Here is an 18,153-nt window from a genome sequence, read left to right as displayed (position 1 = left end):
GGAATGAAATAGAATGGAAAACACCAAATAAACATATCATTCAATTCTTCAAAACATGGTGAGACCTAATTGTGGATTCTCATTGCATCTCAGTCAAACAGTACAAAATGTGTAATTTTTGTTTTCATAATCTATAGAAAAACAACCTAAGAAGAACATGACTTTACAGTATTTTTAAGAGGGATGTGGTCTTTGTTCCAGCCCTCTGCATATGTAATATCCATACTTTAAATTATTTTCTTAGCTATATAGGTGTAAGTCACAGAATTTCTTACTTTAGTGATACAATTCCATAACTGTAAAAATATTTTTTATAGAAGAATTGGACTGGAAAATTGAATTGGGCCCAATGTGATATCTCAATAGCATTCATCTGACTGAATGTTGGTATGTACAACCTTTATATACTTATCACAGTTAGACACATTACTGCTGAGATAATCTTAATACAAGTTTATGGCACTGTTATTCTTTCTTTTGTAGTATATTGCCCTTGTCAAGGCTTCTTTCCTCGCCCAATCAGTTTTAGACTTTTCAAGTTTAAATGAAAATGTGTAGTTTATCTGACAGAATGTAAATGTCTACATTTGAGCAAGCTGTCTAGACTCACTCTATATACAATAAAGGAAAAGGGCACCTTCAGAATAGGAATTATTAAATACTAAATTAGATAAGTAAAATGGATAATTTCTATGCTGCCTGAGTTTTTCTCTACTGCCTGTACAGAGAATTCAAACAGCTAACTCATGTGGAGATGTAAAATTCCACAAAGCTGTACCTCTAAAGCTTCATGGATGACCTTCATATATGCATATGTAAACAAACGAAACAAACAAACAAACCAACCTCCCCTCTGCTCAGTTCTAATTAGAACTGTACATTTACCTTGAACTAGTAAGGATGAAGTTCACGATAGTATTCTGAGATATTTTGCCTGACAGATTTTGTACTTTTCCTGTCACACAGGTTACTTGAAGATGAATCTGAGATCTCTCACGTATTATTCCTACTTAGCAACTGCACTTCAGTAACAAATTCACTTATTAGGCACAAACCCCCCAAAGGAAAACAAAACACCAATCTGGAACAGCAAAATCACTGACAAAGAAAAAAAACAAACAACCATTTTGTTTTCTAGGAGAAGTTTAAAAACAACAAAAAAAGTTTTCCTTCCATGCAACAACCAATACATGACCCTGTGCAGACAAATTTGTTGCAGGTCAAGCAAGAAAGTACTTTGGGAAACCAACTTTAAGAATTAACTGTCGTCAAATTATCCTGATGTTGATACAATGAAAAATGTTTATGAATGCCCTTAAATTATTCTGTTTCCCAGCATGATTATGAGTCTAGCAATTGTTAAGATACACATTCCTACCTTCAGAAAGACAGACTTTATGTTAACGACTCTGCAACAAGTTTTCATATTAGTTGTTTTGTTCAGAATCTCCTGACGGAAACCCACACTCTTGCTGTGTGAAAGGTTTACTTTGGATTGAAGGCACCATTGAAGCTCCAAATCTATCCCTTTGTGTGCAGAGTTTTGTGAAAGGCAAAACACTTACAAGGACAGCTTGTTTTTTTAGTAACTAATGAGGGTACTAATAGAATGGACTACTTCTTCCCTTTTACATTTTTTCTGCAGAAAGCAAAGTTAATGTTATATATTGTCATCTTCTTATAAATACTTTGCAGCTATCACCTTCCAAGACAACTTTAAGTCACAGCCACAGACCAACCATTTATTTTAGCCCTGGAGATTCCACATTTGTTAATTAACCTCAGTGCTACCTGTTACACCTAGTGATGAACAAATCTCTAAAGGACTCAGATAGTAAAAAGTTGCTAATTCTAGAACATCTACAACGTAGGTCCTTTCAAATGAGGAGAGCAGTGACTCAAATACAAACATTCAGGCTCTAGCCAGGGGCACAATGGTCAGGTGTCACATTCCAAAAATTAGAAAAATCTGAAAATTTGTGAGCTTCCAATGCTGGATAGAAAAAAACACAGTTGCATACTCAGCGTATACCAGTTCTGTCTCAGTGAAAAGCATTGGAAAAACTAGAGCAAATCTACTAGTGAAGACTACTTCTGGAGACAGAAGCAGTAAATGCTATATTCTTCAGTCTCATTGCACACTTTCCAATGCTACTATTTTTAGTCCCATGGCTTTGGGCAATGACCCAGTGTTAGGCATCCGTGTGCATAGCAGTTTAGATTTCCAGATGTCCAGGAAGCCCCGTGCTACTATCCATGCACAGTGACGCGTAAGTCAAGGAAACATTAAACTCCTCTGGACGCAACAGAGAGGCATTCCAGCTTATCTGGCAGTTGGAACACGTTGGATCTGCCACCAGTCTGAGAAGTGCTAGGCAGATGCAGTCCAACTTTCCATTTGCAAGTTTAGGAAGCAGACCAGTCTGGTACAGCAAGAGAAGGGTTGCACAAATTGATTTTGTGTGTCCGCTTTCCCCATTTGCATACCAGTTCTTTCAAAGCGACTGTCCCCCCGCTGTGCTCAGGTCTTCTCAAGAGGTAGTGTGATTCAGAATCAGCCTCTCTGTATGGAAATGGGAGGGTGACAGTCTTAGAACAGAGGAGCCAGGGTGCTCATTCCACAAAAGAAAAAACAAATCACTAAAAAGAATAGGCAGCTCTAGTAGCCAAAGCAAACAGGTCTCTGGTCTTCCTTTTTCTACTTTTCCTACCAAATTCAATGGTTATCAAAGGCCTGTTTCCATTAAAGATACAGGCATGCTTCAAAAGAATCTATTTATGTTCAAATTAAGCTATTTTAGTTTTGCCACCCTGACAGCCAATGTTTTTCTTAAATTCACTTAATTGTTATGTTCAGAAAGAGGTAATATAATCTATCTGTCTATCCATCCATCTCCTTGGTATCACTGCACTACCTGAATCTATGGACAAAAAAACTCAAATACTGTATTTCTGCAGAAAACAAATAGATGCACTTTTTTATAAAAATGCAATTAACTGAGATTCCCATTCAATCCCTGCTCTCCCACAGAAACTGCCCAAAGAGTGCCAATCCATACATACTGTTAGACCTGTGGGATAGAAATGGGTCTTCTTTTGGACGGCTAGCAGAAGTGGGACAAAATGTGGCAAAGGCGGCTAATGGTGTCCTGGGCTTAATTAGGAGGACCATTGCCAGCAGGTTGAGGGAGATGATCCTTCCCAGCTCAGCACTGGTGAGTTCACACCTGGAGTACTGTGTCCAGTTCTGGACTCCCCAGTACAAGGGAGATACGGAGCTACTGGAGAGTGTCCAGCAAAGGGCCACTAAGATGCTGAAGGGGCAGGAGCATCTCTACCATGAGGAAAGGCTAAGACAGCTGGGACCTGGATGTGGCCCTAAGCAACCTGGTGTGAGTGACACTGCTTGAGTGGGTGGCTGTTGGGCCAGATGACCTCCAGAGGTCCCTTCCATCCTCAACCATACTGTGATTCTGTGACATGAAACTGTAGGGAAGCTGTCAGTTCAGATCCAACTTATATCAGAATTCCAATAATAGTATGAAGGTCAAAGGTTCAAACATTCCCCATGATTCATACTTAACCATTGCATTGAGTTTTCACTTTGACATCTTTTTCAAACGTGGAAGATGTCTTGGTCCATGCTATTTTTCAAAATCTATTTTGATTTTTTTACTTTTTACTATGTTAGATCAATGCAGAATTGTGCATTCTTTTAAACTGAAAAAAAATCCAGCCAAAGCAAAAATTTCAGTATAGATTCTGATATACTTAGTTAAGATTGTAGCATGGAATGCCACCAATAAACACATTGTCTGAAAGGCACTCTGGTAAATTGCAAATAGCCTAGCCTTGCCAAATGTTCATACCACAGATAATGGAGCTTTCAAATCCAGACAGTAAGTACTTTCCCCAGCACTCATTTGTATTTGCAACATTTTCTTTGATATTTTGGAGACAAAACATCCGTGCTGAGGAAATTGTAATTAAATCTAGCTGGCGGAAAACCAAACCTAAGAGCATTTTTCTGTGACTTTTTCATCCCCTTTCCTAGTAGACCCCCTTCTAAATCATGTTCCTTTACTAATCCACATGGAGGATCAGAGTATCTCCTGTAGGTCAAGTATCCAGAACAATCAGTATCGGCCCAGCTCCTTTACCTTCTGCAAGTGTCTCTGCTTTAACTGCTCTGCTTTCCCCCATGAGAGTTACCTGGACATTGAAGATACATAGCACAGAATAAAGGAGGGTTAGTTTAAGTTAAGTTGTCAATTTATAAGTCATTGTAGATAGGCACTCTTGAGATATCATCAAAACTAATACAGTCAATGACTTAAAAAAGGGCCCTGAAAGTGCTTCTGTATTCAGCTAGATAAGACTGAAATAGTAATTGCGGGAATTTCACAGTGAATCTATTACTTAAACCAAGTGCTAGCCACAGGAACAAAATTATATGCTTATATAGGTCATGGCAATTTCAAAAGGAAATGTTTTATAAAGAGCAGAAAAGCATCATGGGTAACAATGCAAATTACCATGTCAGTAACCCTAATTAAATTTAGCTGAGCTTACAATGTGGGATAGTGGCTGAAGGGAAAATAAAAGTTAATTTATTTTGCCCATCTCTTACAAAACATGCCACATTCATACTTTCTCCCTTTCCATGGATTGATTATTAGAGAACTTGAGATGCCTTCCATGCTAATGGGAATTCAAAACTGAGTGAAGCCATGGAATTAGAGATTTTCAAACTAAAGACCAAAACTAGCATAGAGTTTCTTCAATTATATCATCTTCAGAGCTGGCTGTGACCCTGACAACTCCTATGCTAAATTCAACATCCTCTCCTTTTATATGTGAGTTCAGCAATCTAAAACCAGAATTACTAGTCTGTCCTGAGCTGTAAAAGAGGGACAGTGATTAAGTGTTTTCCTTTAAATTTCAACTCTTGGAAGTACCAGATAGGGATTCAATGCAGTATTCTCATGCGTTTGCAAGGTATGGAACAAGTACATTAATAGGTCAGACAGGCTATTGTTTTATACAGACTGTCCAAAAATCCCACCCTAAAGCCCCACAAAACAAATAATTTTTTTTTGCCTAAAGACCCTTTTAAAGCTGGTGATTAATCTGAATTTTTGAGTAAGGAATACATTGTTTAGTGATTTTTTAATGAGAATTAATTTAGGAACTAAAACTGTATTCTGACCTGAACATGGTAGGGTTGGTGCTGACCAAGCTACATACATTTCTCAAAATCTACTAATTTTTAGCAGGCTCAAGCATGCCTAAGTTAGACATGGTAAATTTAGTACCGACACAAGAGTTTCATCTCAGTGGCTGTCACTAATACTGATTAAGGGTGTTTTTGTTGTTCATGCTTCCTCTTAAAAAAGGAAGAGAGCTAAAAAGATATCAAAGGTATCAAAAGTGTAAAACAGGTGGAAACATCTCGGGTACAGAATCAAGAATAATGGCTAGAAAAATCTTCTTTTCACATAAAAGCAGTTTTTTTTTTTTTTAAATTCTACTCAAAGAAGAGTGATTTCACCTAGTTAAAACTTAAATCAAAATATCTTCTGAAAACCCAGCATGCTCAAAACAAAATAAAATGGGGAGTCCAGAATAACCAAGGATTAAGATTAATGAATACAAAATTATCCAGGATGCTCCAAAGTAAAAAAAAAATCAAATTCCTATTCCGTAAGGTCCAAGGGATTTAGTGTGGATTTTCTTCATCAGTATCCTTAAACTAGGTTGAAGAAAGGTATGCTGTGGAAACAGTTTTACTTCATAAAGAGATTAAGCATTCACCAGGCCAAACTGTCTTTCATGCTAAGTGTTTAAGACTGTAGCCTCAGATGTTAGGTAACTAATTATTAGTCTCTAGTGCAAATCAGGTTATACACTTAAACTTGTGGTCGTGTCAGAGAGTTGACCTCGAGGTAGGCTGTTCTCTCAGTCAACCACTGAGAGAACCATTCCATGGCATGTCTGACATCCTTTTCTGATTATTTTAAAACCAGTTTTCTACTTGTAAAATGTTTCCGTTTCAATGAATCAGCATTTTCCTAGGGAGAAAAAGAATGTCCCATCAAACATTTTCCAATCATCTCTATTTTGATGTATTTCAAGTTCTTGGAACGCAAAGCAAAGTGAAGTATATCTCTGGGGAGTTTCTTAAGTGGAAGAAAATAATCCGGCAAAGCTTTTTATAAAGAATAGATAATAATTCCTGCTTACGAACCAGGACTCCCTCCCCAGGGAAATAAATCCTAATATTAACAGAGTGGTGAAGGTATTGCTCAGCACATTTCTATTTGTATTTGACCAGATAATATCCAAGTCACTGTTTCATAGTGTTCAGACATGTTGGATCTAAATTAGCAGGGATTCTATTGTAAACAATGGATGACTTAGAAAGCCTGTTGCAATTTGCTGAAAAACAGACACATTTTCTGCACTGGAAATGAATCATGTAAGGTGACAATGAACTGGAAAATACAGAATGTAATTAAAGGAGGCCTAATCAGTTGGGAAACTGAATGGATTCAATAGCAGAACCTTCCACAGTCTGTAGTTACTCCAATGTGCCTCTGTTACTATACCAATATTTTCCAAGGTATCAGAGAATCACAGAATCATTAAGGTTGGAAAAGACCTTTAAGATCATCAAGTCCAACCATCAACTCAACACCACCATGCCCACTAAACCATGTCCTGAAGTGCCATGTCTACACGTTTTTCAAACACTTCCAGTGATGGTGACTCCACCACCTCCCTGGACAGCCTGTTCCATTTCCCAGATGAATTCCACTATTTACAGTTCTGTCCCTAATCAGCCTTTTTCAGTTTAGAGTGATACAACTATCCTGCTTCAGGTAAAGAGAACTCTGCACACCCCTTAGCAACTCACATAGGCACAAAATAGTTGAGCCCACATGGTTGAGTAGTGCATAGAACCAAAATATCTCTTTTGTTTTGCAAAGGTAGAGTTTGACAGCACAGGTTTGCTGCTGAAAGGCACTACTTGTTTGTTAAGGCTGGGCCACTTCACTCTCCTGAAATGGGAGCTCTATTGTGAAGTCCCTTCTGTAGGAAAATGTTAACTTCCTCCTGAAGCTACTTTCCAGAAATGGCATCAAAAAGACCTAACTTGGATGACTTCTGCTTTTATTAATGACACCTTGAAAAAGACTGGGAAGCTTGAAGAAAGGTCAGTGATGAAAGAAAAATGTGAAATATAATTATGAAGGAAAAATTTCTCCTAACCAAATGTGACCATCAATCATTAGCTCTTACTTTTATGCATTCAAGCACGCTATTTTCTGCACTTTTTGATGCTATTTTACATATGTAAAATTTCTTCCAGGCACCATATGACTGTAAAAAGGACAGGTTTTAATTTCTAAGAGTATATAATGGAAAATTTATATTGGCTCAAGACCTTGCAGAAACCAGAGCAATCAGATTATTTATTGCAGGTGTTCTTGGTGAGCAATGTTTCTCCACTCATAACCTATGAGTTAAAAAGTTTAAAAATAAACAGAATGTTATTGAGGAAATACAATAAAACATCAACTTGGGAAAACTGAATAAAATATCAGCAGGAGGTGTGATTACCGCAGCCAGCATAGTTTGCCAACATTCCCAAACCCAGTCATTTTGCTGATATACATGTGAGGCTGATGGGGTGCTAGCTCCTGCCTTTCTCCACCTTTTTTTTTACTCTCTCTTCATTGTGCAGTCAAATTTATCAATAACTTGCAGGTGTGTTTGTGTGCTTGGGAAGGAACTATTCTACTTTGTTACCTAGTCAAAGTGGTCTCTGGCCAGAGGGAAGACCATACAGTAATCTGACACAGAGGCTTCGGTTCTGAGTGTCTTTACCCCAAGAAATGTCAGTCCCCAGACTCAGTCACACACATACCTCACTTTACCATTCTTACCAAGCTCTGCTGATTGTCTTGAGGGAGCCTTTTCCACATGCATTTCCACAGAGAGAAATCAGCATCATCCACAAATTCAAATTATTCCATATTGCAGAAGAACTCTGTTGAATATGGTCATGGTCCCTTTCTACATTGCCTTAATCAGTGCTTAATTCCATAGGGCTTCTTAACTCCAGGGTACATTTACTAGGGTGTAACACAAGGCACGCCAGACACTGGTCTCTCACCATATCTACCTGAGACATGAAAAATGGTTGTCCACAGATCACTGAACTCCTGTGATCTGAAAAACCCCAGATTTGACAGCTTCTCCACTGCATGAGGAGACATTTTGTTGACCTCTGATGACCTGTCTCAGCACAGTTAAGCTGATGGCCCAAGAGTGTGAGCTGTCTGTAGAGAATCTGGCTATGTTTATGTTACAGTAATTTGGGCCTGTGTCTTCAGAGGACATGTACTGTCCACACAGTCAAAGACCTGCTCCAACATTAAAACTTGAAAGTGTTTTAACAGACCTGGCATGCTTTGGTAAAGCATATGAGACCTGGTCCACATAACAATTCTCTTCATTAATTCACAGATGCTTGAGATACGTTCTCTCCAACAGGGACACCCTCTCAGAAAATTAGGTTACTCATTTTATTAAACAATAGGGAGCTCTAAAGTGGCCTCCCTTCAGTTCACCAGGTTGTATTTCTTACATTTATTGGAAATAGTTATTATTTTAAATGGATTTATTCATCTCTGTCTTCCTTAGTACTGAAGAATTATTACGTGTTTATAGACAGTCTATTGTTATATCCTTCAAAAAAATGACAAATGTGTAACTCTTTGTAAGCCACTGTTGTCTGTAGGTTAACAGGAAAGAAAAAAACGTGGAAAAGGAATTTCCATGTTACATTACTCCTAAGAAACTAGAGGGATTGAATCATAGTTAGGGAACTTCCACCTTCTCTCTTGGGCATTGTTGGTCTAGCAGCAGCAGCAGACAGAAACACTGGGCTGCTCGCAGGTGGAGGAGAAGGAGACATTCCTCAGTTTCACCTTTTTGTCTCAAAGATTTAGAGCGACAGTTCACTCTGTAATAAGCCAGCCTGTGACAGGAAGACACACAGAAGAAGGGAGTCAATTCTTATTGCATGTTACACGAACACCTATTGTCTGATTCGAGCTTGGTGGTGGCCTCTTGTAGACTGGTTCTGTGCCAAGGTTGCCAGCTGCAGCATACTGATCTACATTATCAAATGCCAAAAAAGTGCCTGGCTGAGTAATACAGTACTCATCCTGACTTTTGGAGCTGGGATCCATCCTTCAGCTCCACACTGAAGCCACAGCACTTCGGTCCTCCCAGTTTCTTCCTTAAGAAGAATTCCAGATGCCTCTAACATTGGGTAAGGTTGAGAAGACCTAACTCACTGAACTTCTTTTTATTGTGCTTTGAGTCATTGAGGCTGAAAAGTGTTCACTGCCTCACAGCTGTAAACCCCACGGCTATTGGTCTTGAGGCAGTGCTGAAGGCAGCTTCCTGATGACATCAGAGCACCATTAAGAATGAAGCTCAGCATTCCAAATCATTTAGGAATTCAGAAAGTCTGGCCAGTGCTGGTTTATCCCTGAGACAATCTATTCACTGTGCTAATTCGAGTGAAAGGTACTGATTGATTGCAGAATTGTTTTCTCCTCCATACCAGCAAAGTTCTTTCTGGCTATATGTGAGAGTATGGCATGTACTGATAAATGTGTCCTGCTTCTAGAGTGTGCAAATGAAGCTGGAGCTGAGGCACTTGCTTAAGTCTCTGCAGATGCCAGGTCAGCTCTTGCTTTTGTCCCAGATCTCACTGGGCAGGTCATTCTCCCTCTGTGTTTCATCTCTCACCTGCAAAATAAAAATAACAATAACACTCACTCCTTCATACTTTTTGTCCATCTTAATTACAGAGACAGGATGGGTATGATGTGTGGCTATATATCTGTGCAATGTTCTAGAGCTTAGCCCAGTAGGGGCCCATCAATGCTACTGTAGTAAAGAAACTCTTCCTTGCAGTCCTTTCTGTAGCTCTCAGCTCTCCAGTAACGGGTTTTATTTCTTCTGTTATTTTCTTGCCAGGATTCAGGTTCAAAATACTCTATTTCTATTGCGGCAGTTCAGGATGCCACAAATACTCATATGATGAGTAGATTCGTGTTGTCCCTGTGGTGATAGGAAAGATGTCACAAGCTGCTGCCATTGGGCTGACCTCTGAATCCAAGTCTTATGATGAGAGCAAAATGGAGACTTCCACTACATTTTTAATGTTTGTTATTGCATTATTATTCTTAACATTATTTTATGGGAAGTAGCCAAAAATAATCTATTTATTTGGAAATAACCATTTGTGATACTCACTTTTTTATCTGGGCAGTTCGCCTCATTCTGCTTTCACCTGGAAGTTGTTTATCTTGCTGTTCCATACCACACAAAACTCTTAAATTTTTTTGTTTTGTTACACTTCATGCAGTGCTAAGGAGACAGCCCAGCTCCTACACATAACAGAAAACACAAACCACAGTCATTACACAAGGTTTATCACTGAAGCTACCACAAAGCTGGAATTACTGGGATGTCATTGGTCTCTGTGCTCGAGAAAGCCTTACAATGTCCATGAGAAACCAGATGAAACAATGTGAAAGTTATGGACTCAAACACTACTGACTAGTGTTTTAAGCTGGGTGTTTTGTAGGCTTATGTGTGCATTAATACAGGGTTAAAAAAAATAGCAAACAACCCAAAGAGAAGGAAGGAGATTTCTCCTCATTAACTAATGAACGCTGATTGAAAAGTCCCCTCTTGAACACTGGTCATTTACCTTTGGCTAAACAAAATGGGATCACAAAGATAAGTCTAAACTTTAGAACAAAATTAATGATGCTAATTTTAACTCTTGTTGTTCTTTAATTATTGATGTTCTTTAATTATTGCTGGCCTTAAAGATTCAGGCATTTATCCCTGTAGGTATGGCTGCAAATCTGTTTGGGCTTCATCCAACTAGCTGATATTTTTAATTTAACAAAAATACAAGCAAACAAAAAAATAATCTATTTAGACAGTTGTCTGAAAAAATCATATTTAGAAAACTGAAAATAAAATACATCCCTTCCTAAAAGAGGATGAATTTAAAACAGTCCCAGTTAAATTCCTCTCTATTGCCCCACAACTCCGAAAAAGGATCCTTTTTTCCAGTAAGCAGGTGTAGTGTGAGCAGGGACAATCATCTAACAAGACTGAGAGGACAAGTCATGTTCATCATCCAGTTAGTCTTATGAAACTGATGGTATGATGGTTTTGAAGCATTTCTAAGGACCTTGATATCCTATTTTTCTGCAACAGTAACAATAGTTTTCTGTTACATCAAACTATTTTTAATCTGGATAAAACCCTGAAGAGGCAAATATTTCAGTAAAGAATTCCCCCACTTTTTTCCAGAACTGACTGTTCTGTACTGGAGCATTTAACGTGAGAGTCATCTAAGTAATGCAGCTTTGATACTGTGTTGATGATTTTGATATTGACTTGGCAAAACCAGAATGTAAATATACTGTCCTCATGTATATCGTATGTATATATTATCATTCTGTGGATTAAGTAAAACCATGAGTCAGTGAAAATTCTGAAGGTTATTTTTTATTCCTATTGAACTTCTGCACAGTTCCTCATCCATAGCTTTTAAATTACCTTCCAAACATGAAAGTAATTCTTCGCTTTTGCGGACGGAGATATTAGTGCACAGGGAGGAGCAATTAATACCAAACTCTCACAAGGCATCAGTATGACAGATCTTCTAGATGCCAACCATATTGCTCTTCGATAAAGGTTGAACAACTCAACATTAAAGTTAATTTATTTTTCATTGGTACTTGAACTGCACACACAAAATATGGAAGCTCATCTGAGTAAACAGACTTGCATGTCCAAAATGGTCATCAGTATCTGCAAACATCAGTTAAGATATAAAATTCCATATGCAACAGTACGAACAAATAATTTGGAATGTAATGGTTAACAACTAAATGTTTTGTTTCATGTGTCACCATGACAATATTTTTAACCCTTTTTTCAAGCCTCTCTGAGAGGCAGGACAAAGATTGCCTATAAGCGTGTATATATTACAATAGCAAAATAAGTACTGCTTATACATCTATTTCTTGTATGTTGTATTCTTCCAATCTATTGCAGATACACATTACTTTTGGCATCAGTAATAGACATGTGCAACAAACATTCACTTTATGGCTACGTCATCAGTCAAAACATATGTCCCTTTCCACAGACAACCTTTGGAAATTGCTATTATGTTTCATACTTGGTCTAGATTTATAACCTTTAATTTCCCTATATGGCTCAGGACACTGTGTTAATTTATACAGTTCTTTGTTAGTGTGTTTCCATTAATTTATGGAATTGTACTTTCATAAGTGCCTTGAAATTGCTTGTTTAATGGAAAACGTAACTCCTGATATAAAAGCATGCATAAATTTCTTTTCTCTGTAAGAATAGGTGGCTCACCTTTTACTTTTTTACTTTTTTTACTTTTTTTACTTTTAATTTTTTCCCAATTACATAAACATGTGCGTTACTTCTATGCCTCAAGGTCTTGGTAATAACCAATACACTAAAAAAATTTAATGTAAAATATTATTATGCCTACTGGCTGCCCTCAAAATTTCATTTAGTCCACATATAAAATAGCCAAAAGTTGAATTTGTTAGGATAGCTTTCTGCAAAGCTTTTCTTAATTTCAGATATTTCAAGTCCTTAAGTCTCCCTTGTCTTTTTGGAATGCTATAGTAACTCTAGATTAGGGACAACACAGGGGGATTCAAACATAGGAAAATGTCCATATATTTTTGTTGATAGCTTACATACTATACAGTGCCAAAGGTTTGAAGCCCTGAGTTGAAAGTTCCAGGGAGGAAGAGAAGAAAAACATTGAGACATTTTTGTAAAAGAGAAGAACAGCAATAGTGAAGTGGAGTTCCTGGGATATACTTCTGTGGTTTCCTTTGAAGCATTGTGTAGATTTGAATTTACATTGTCCTGCACTGAGCATCATCATTTATCCTGTGCAAGGTGAGTGTTATATATAACAAAAATGCTCTTAGTTTGATTTGGCCACTTTGTGCTAACTCTGAGAGGCAGTTAATGACCGCTGATAGTGAAGGGCAATGAAACAATTAGACACTTCTATTTAAATAATTCATTTGCATTCTGAAAAATGATCTCTCATCAACTTTACAGGCTGCATCTCAATCACTTGTTCTGATTCTGCTGCACTATATTTTTTCTTTTTTCTTTTTAGCTCAAGATCAAAGTCAAGAGACAATTGTGATTTTGTTCTGTGCATTACCAAATACTTTAGTGGTAGTTGGCATGAGTATTGTGAGCTCCGTGTGGAGAGAGAGAGGAAGGAGAAGGGAGAGAGAAGAAAAGTTTTGCAGGGAGAAGGTGAGTAGAAGTAATACATTTTTTTCTGGGAGAGCAGATATTTCTCTATGCTTAAGGACAAAAGGAGAAGAATTAACCATTCATTCAAAACCAATAGGCTCTGGGGTTCGCTACTTTAGAAACATCTAGCTACACTGAAATGAAAATATTAATAGATGGGCATGAATGAGTTTTCAGTGCTATTGTAAATAGCAATAACTGAGGAGATACATAGAACATATGGTTTGGAAATATTTCTTGTAGGACTTTTCTCCAAATCCTTGACACTGCCATCTGAAAAGAGCCAACGTAAAACAACAAATGGGGATTCCCTTTGCCCGTCTGCATAGGGAACATGCTCAGGACATGTGAGGAAATAGAGGAGTAGGGGTGAAACGTGCCATGCTCCAACAAGCATCAGCCAGCCTAATATTCCCTGGAAGACTGTTAGTACTCATGTGCGTTGGGATAGAAGCAGTTCCAGTGTGTGCAGGGATCAAATGGGGACCAGGAAATGGAAAGGGAACGTACTAGTAGGTTAGAGGTAGGCTGAACCTGGCTCATACAGCACTGCTGTATTCCATATGCTGGTTTTCTGGGTTTTGCTGTTATTTAAAGGGGTCCGCTTGACAGGCTGGCAAGTACTTAAAGAGCTGAGTTTATATATTCTGTTTTTTATTTACAGCTTGAGATGTCTGAATATTTGATACTTCCAGTCCTTTGGATCCTGACAACAGTCACAGGTCAGTTGCTGAGTGATGACTGTGACTAACTTCCGTAACTGTAACAGCTCCGAAAAAAACTGTTGGGACATACTACTGCTCTCTCCTTGTTCTTGCACTGCTGCTTGTTACTTTTTCTGTACCACAATGCATCAAGAATTAAATTGCATATTTTAGGCCATTCCAGCATCTAGCGTATTGGTTGGGTAAAACAGCATTCTGTAAGGTGGAAAATTATTATAGTTGGATTAATTATTCTTCATGTACAAGAAACTTAACAGATTAAATTTCTTTTTTTTTACCTCCTCCTTTCTTCCCAGCGAAGTGTACGAGGGTAGCTTGTGAATCTCTCCAATTTTTATTATTCAGTCTCTCCAATCTCTGTTATTCTGGAGGATAAAGCAGCTGGATTAAGCAGCTAGAATGAATTAGAATGGGTTATTCATATAACAGCAAGTTTTTTTGAACCATCCCAGATTTGAGGTAGTGTAAGTGTAAAGACTTCATTCAACAAATTGCTAAATATTGTCTTCTGACAGAAAATCTTAATGAACCTCAAAGAAATTGCAGACAGCTGTCATCTCCCCCAGAGGCTAGGGTCTCTTGACACAATGTAGGAATGAGACCGCAGAAAATGCTTCTAGGAAAGGAATGGTTTATTGATTCATTTGGGGTTTTATTTATTTTACTTTTTCTTGAATAGTTTTCACTTTTCTTTTGAGTCATCCTCATGTTAAGTAGATGTTCTATAGATAAATGATGAAACATGAGAGGATATTGTAGCATGTGACAAAGGAAGATGTAGAATGGTTAAATGGCAGTGGAGCCAGAAATATAATGCTGCAAATGATCCAGAAGACAGGTGAACACAGCAAACCTTTGTAAAGTCATGTCAGCAATAGAACTATCTAAAGAGTTAAATCTCTATTTTAGATCAGTGGTGTTAATAAATTATTATTATTATTATTATCATCATTATTATTATTATTATTATTATTATTAAATATATTATGCTGTTACTGTCAGAAGCAAAGATAAACCAGAATATTACTGGAGAAAAAACATTTTGAAAAGTATCTAATAGGTATAAGCAGCATGTTTATAAGTTCAATGTTTATAGCAGTAGCTTAAACACATATGGAGCTTGAAACCATTTTATGTCTTACTTGATGTTTGACTTTCATAACAAAACTCTCTGCAGCTCAGCTTCCTCTTCTGTAAAATGATGATAATCATTCTTGTCTTTAAATATTAGAAAAAGCTTTATTTTGTATAGAAAATATTACCATTAACTGTTCTAAAATATTGATTCCACCAAAAAGTTAGTGTCTTTTTTTTCCCTTGAGATCCAGGGAAGTAGACAGATTGTCAGCTACCACATTCCATAAACAGAGAATTGTGTGTGGGGGCATTGCTCACAGGTTCTCTGCCTATCAGAGCAACTAAGAGTTTCAACATTTTCTTTTATCATGAGGCAGCTGAGCCCTGAGAAGAGCTTAATGATTCTGATAAAGTTCCCTCTCTCATTAGAAAGAAAGTTCACAAATAAGTCTTCTCTTCTCTTCCCACACTTGGGAATGGATGGACCTCAAGACAGGGACTGGAGGAGCAAAGTCCCTCCCACTGCAAGGGAGGATCGGGATTGAGACCACCTGAGGAACCTGAACATGCACAAGTCTGATGAGATGCATCCCAAAGTCCTGAGGGAATTGGCTGATGTACTTGCCAAACCACTCTCCATCATATTTGAAAAGTCCTGGCAGTCAGGTGAAGTCACTGGACACTGGAAAAAAAGGAAACATTGCACCCATTTTTCAAAAAGGTAGCAAGGAGGACCCTGGGAACTACCAACCTGTCAGCCTCACCTCTGTGCCTGGGAAGATCATGGCACAGATCCTGCTAGAAGCTATGCTAAGGCACATGGAGGACAAGGAGGTGCTTCAACGCAGCCAGCATGGCTTTGCCAAGGGCAAGTCCTGCTTGACCAATGTAGCAGCCTTCTGTGATGGAGTGACTACGTCAGTGGACAAGGGAAGAAGTACGGATGTCATCTGTCTGACTTCTGTAAGGCCTTTGACATGGTCCCCCACAACATCCTTCTTTCTAAATTGGAGAGACATGGAATTGATGGCTGGACTGTTGGGTGGATGAGGAATTGTTTGGATGGTCGCATCCAGAGGGTAGTGGTCAAGGCTCTGGGGACACCTTATAGCAGCCTTCCAGTACGTAAAGGGGGCTTACAAGAAAGATGGGGACAAACATTTTAGCAGGGCTTCTTGTGATAGGGCAAGGGGTAATGGTTTTAAATTAAAAGAGGGTAGATTCAGACTAGATATAAGGAAGAAATTTTTCACCGTGAGGGTGGTGAAACACTGGCACAGGTTGCCCAGAGATGTGGTAGATGTCCCATCCCTGGAAACATCCCAGGTCAGGTTGCACGGGTCTTTGGTCAACCTGATCTACTTGAAGATGTCCCTGCTCCTTGGAGGGGGGTTGGACTAGATGACCTTTAAAGGTCCCTTCCAACCCAAACTATTCCATGATTCTGTGAAGCCTATCTAGGAACTGATATGCTAACAACCTGTAGTACAATTGCAAATTATTTAGATAAGGAAGTTGTCTAAGGTCAGATGCCAAAGTGAAGATGAGAGAAAAAATTGCATTGCGAGAGTAAATGCTGCTTCTATTTAACAGTTTGGACAAATATTTTTGAAGACTTTATTCTGCTTGAGAAACAAGTTCAGAGTCAATGGGTTTTAGTATTGTATTCTTTAGTTCTGGTGACTAGAATTCAATGGTTATATTTTAACTCTGGAAGGGAGCTCTCTTCTTCTAGATCAGATGTGTCAGGTTTGGCTAGCAAGTTTGCTTGCTAACTGTCCCAATCCAGTGTTGGGGGGGAGTTTGATACGATCCCGAGAGTGAGATTAAGACACAAACGAGGTCTAATGCTGTATACCCAAGACAGCTTTTATTATAAAAAAAAAGAATTAGTAGCGATAGGACAGAATAGCAATAGGACAGAAATCAAGCAAGCATTCGGGATAGAGTTGCAAGAATAGTCACCACCATAGATCCGCGGTGTCCCAGGGTCCAGGTTTTTCAACGTTTTGGTGGCGGGTGATTGAAAGGCTTGTCTTGGCAGTCCTTTTTATTCTCATTCAAGGCCTGCAGTGTAGCACATCTTTGCATTCCTGCATACGCGCATACGCTTCACATTGGCTCCAGCCCAGCCTCCTCACAGGACTATCGCATGCCTTGTAGCCGTTACCTTGGCAGGGTGTTTTTCATCAACTAGGTCTCATCAAGAGGTCTCTGTGGCCTTGTAGCCATCCTTATCAGCCAAAGGGATTTTCGCTTAAACAATCAATCTTTGAGACAAATGTTTTATAGTTCAGTCTCTCACACTAACACATGATTTTTAGAAAATCTGATGATTATAGAAAAAAAATAATTTGCCTTCATATTCCATTTTTTATGACTGTCGCTATACAGTATGATCATTATTCAGAGTGCAAGGGTTGAAGACTTCTGATTAGCAAAGCTATGACTTTTGCTGGTTATATCGGAAAACTCCACCAAATGTATGTGACAACTTTTACCTTGCCACCATCATACACTCTACATAAGGCATAGGTATTTGGATCCAAATTAAACTCAGAATAAGACATTGTATTCTGATAGCTCACTTATTACCAATATTATATCCTATACTAAAATAACAGAACTTATTAAAGCTGAGTAAAGTTACGTTGCTTAGTATCAGTGGCTGAATTATAGCAAATTAATTTGGATTTAGTTAGTTCTACCAAGAAAGGGTCAAGACTAGGACCTTCATCCTCTATTATTTCTGGCATTGCTAGCTTATGGCATTGTGTATGGAAGACCTGACTTTCCAGAGAAGAAACATCTGAGGAAAACTCAGGTATCTACAGAACAGACTAAGCTATCTACAGAACAGGCTAAAGGACTTGATTGTGTGATCAAATTTGCATTAAAGTGCTGTAGAAGCTCTCAG

Source organism: Phaethon aethereus (assembly GCF_964289735.1).
Source record: "Phaethon aethereus genome assembly, chromosome: 5".
Taxonomy (NCBI): domain Eukaryota; kingdom Metazoa; phylum Chordata; class Aves; order Phaethontiformes; family Phaethontidae; genus Phaethon; species Phaethon aethereus.
This window is presented reverse-complemented; position numbering follows the sequence as displayed.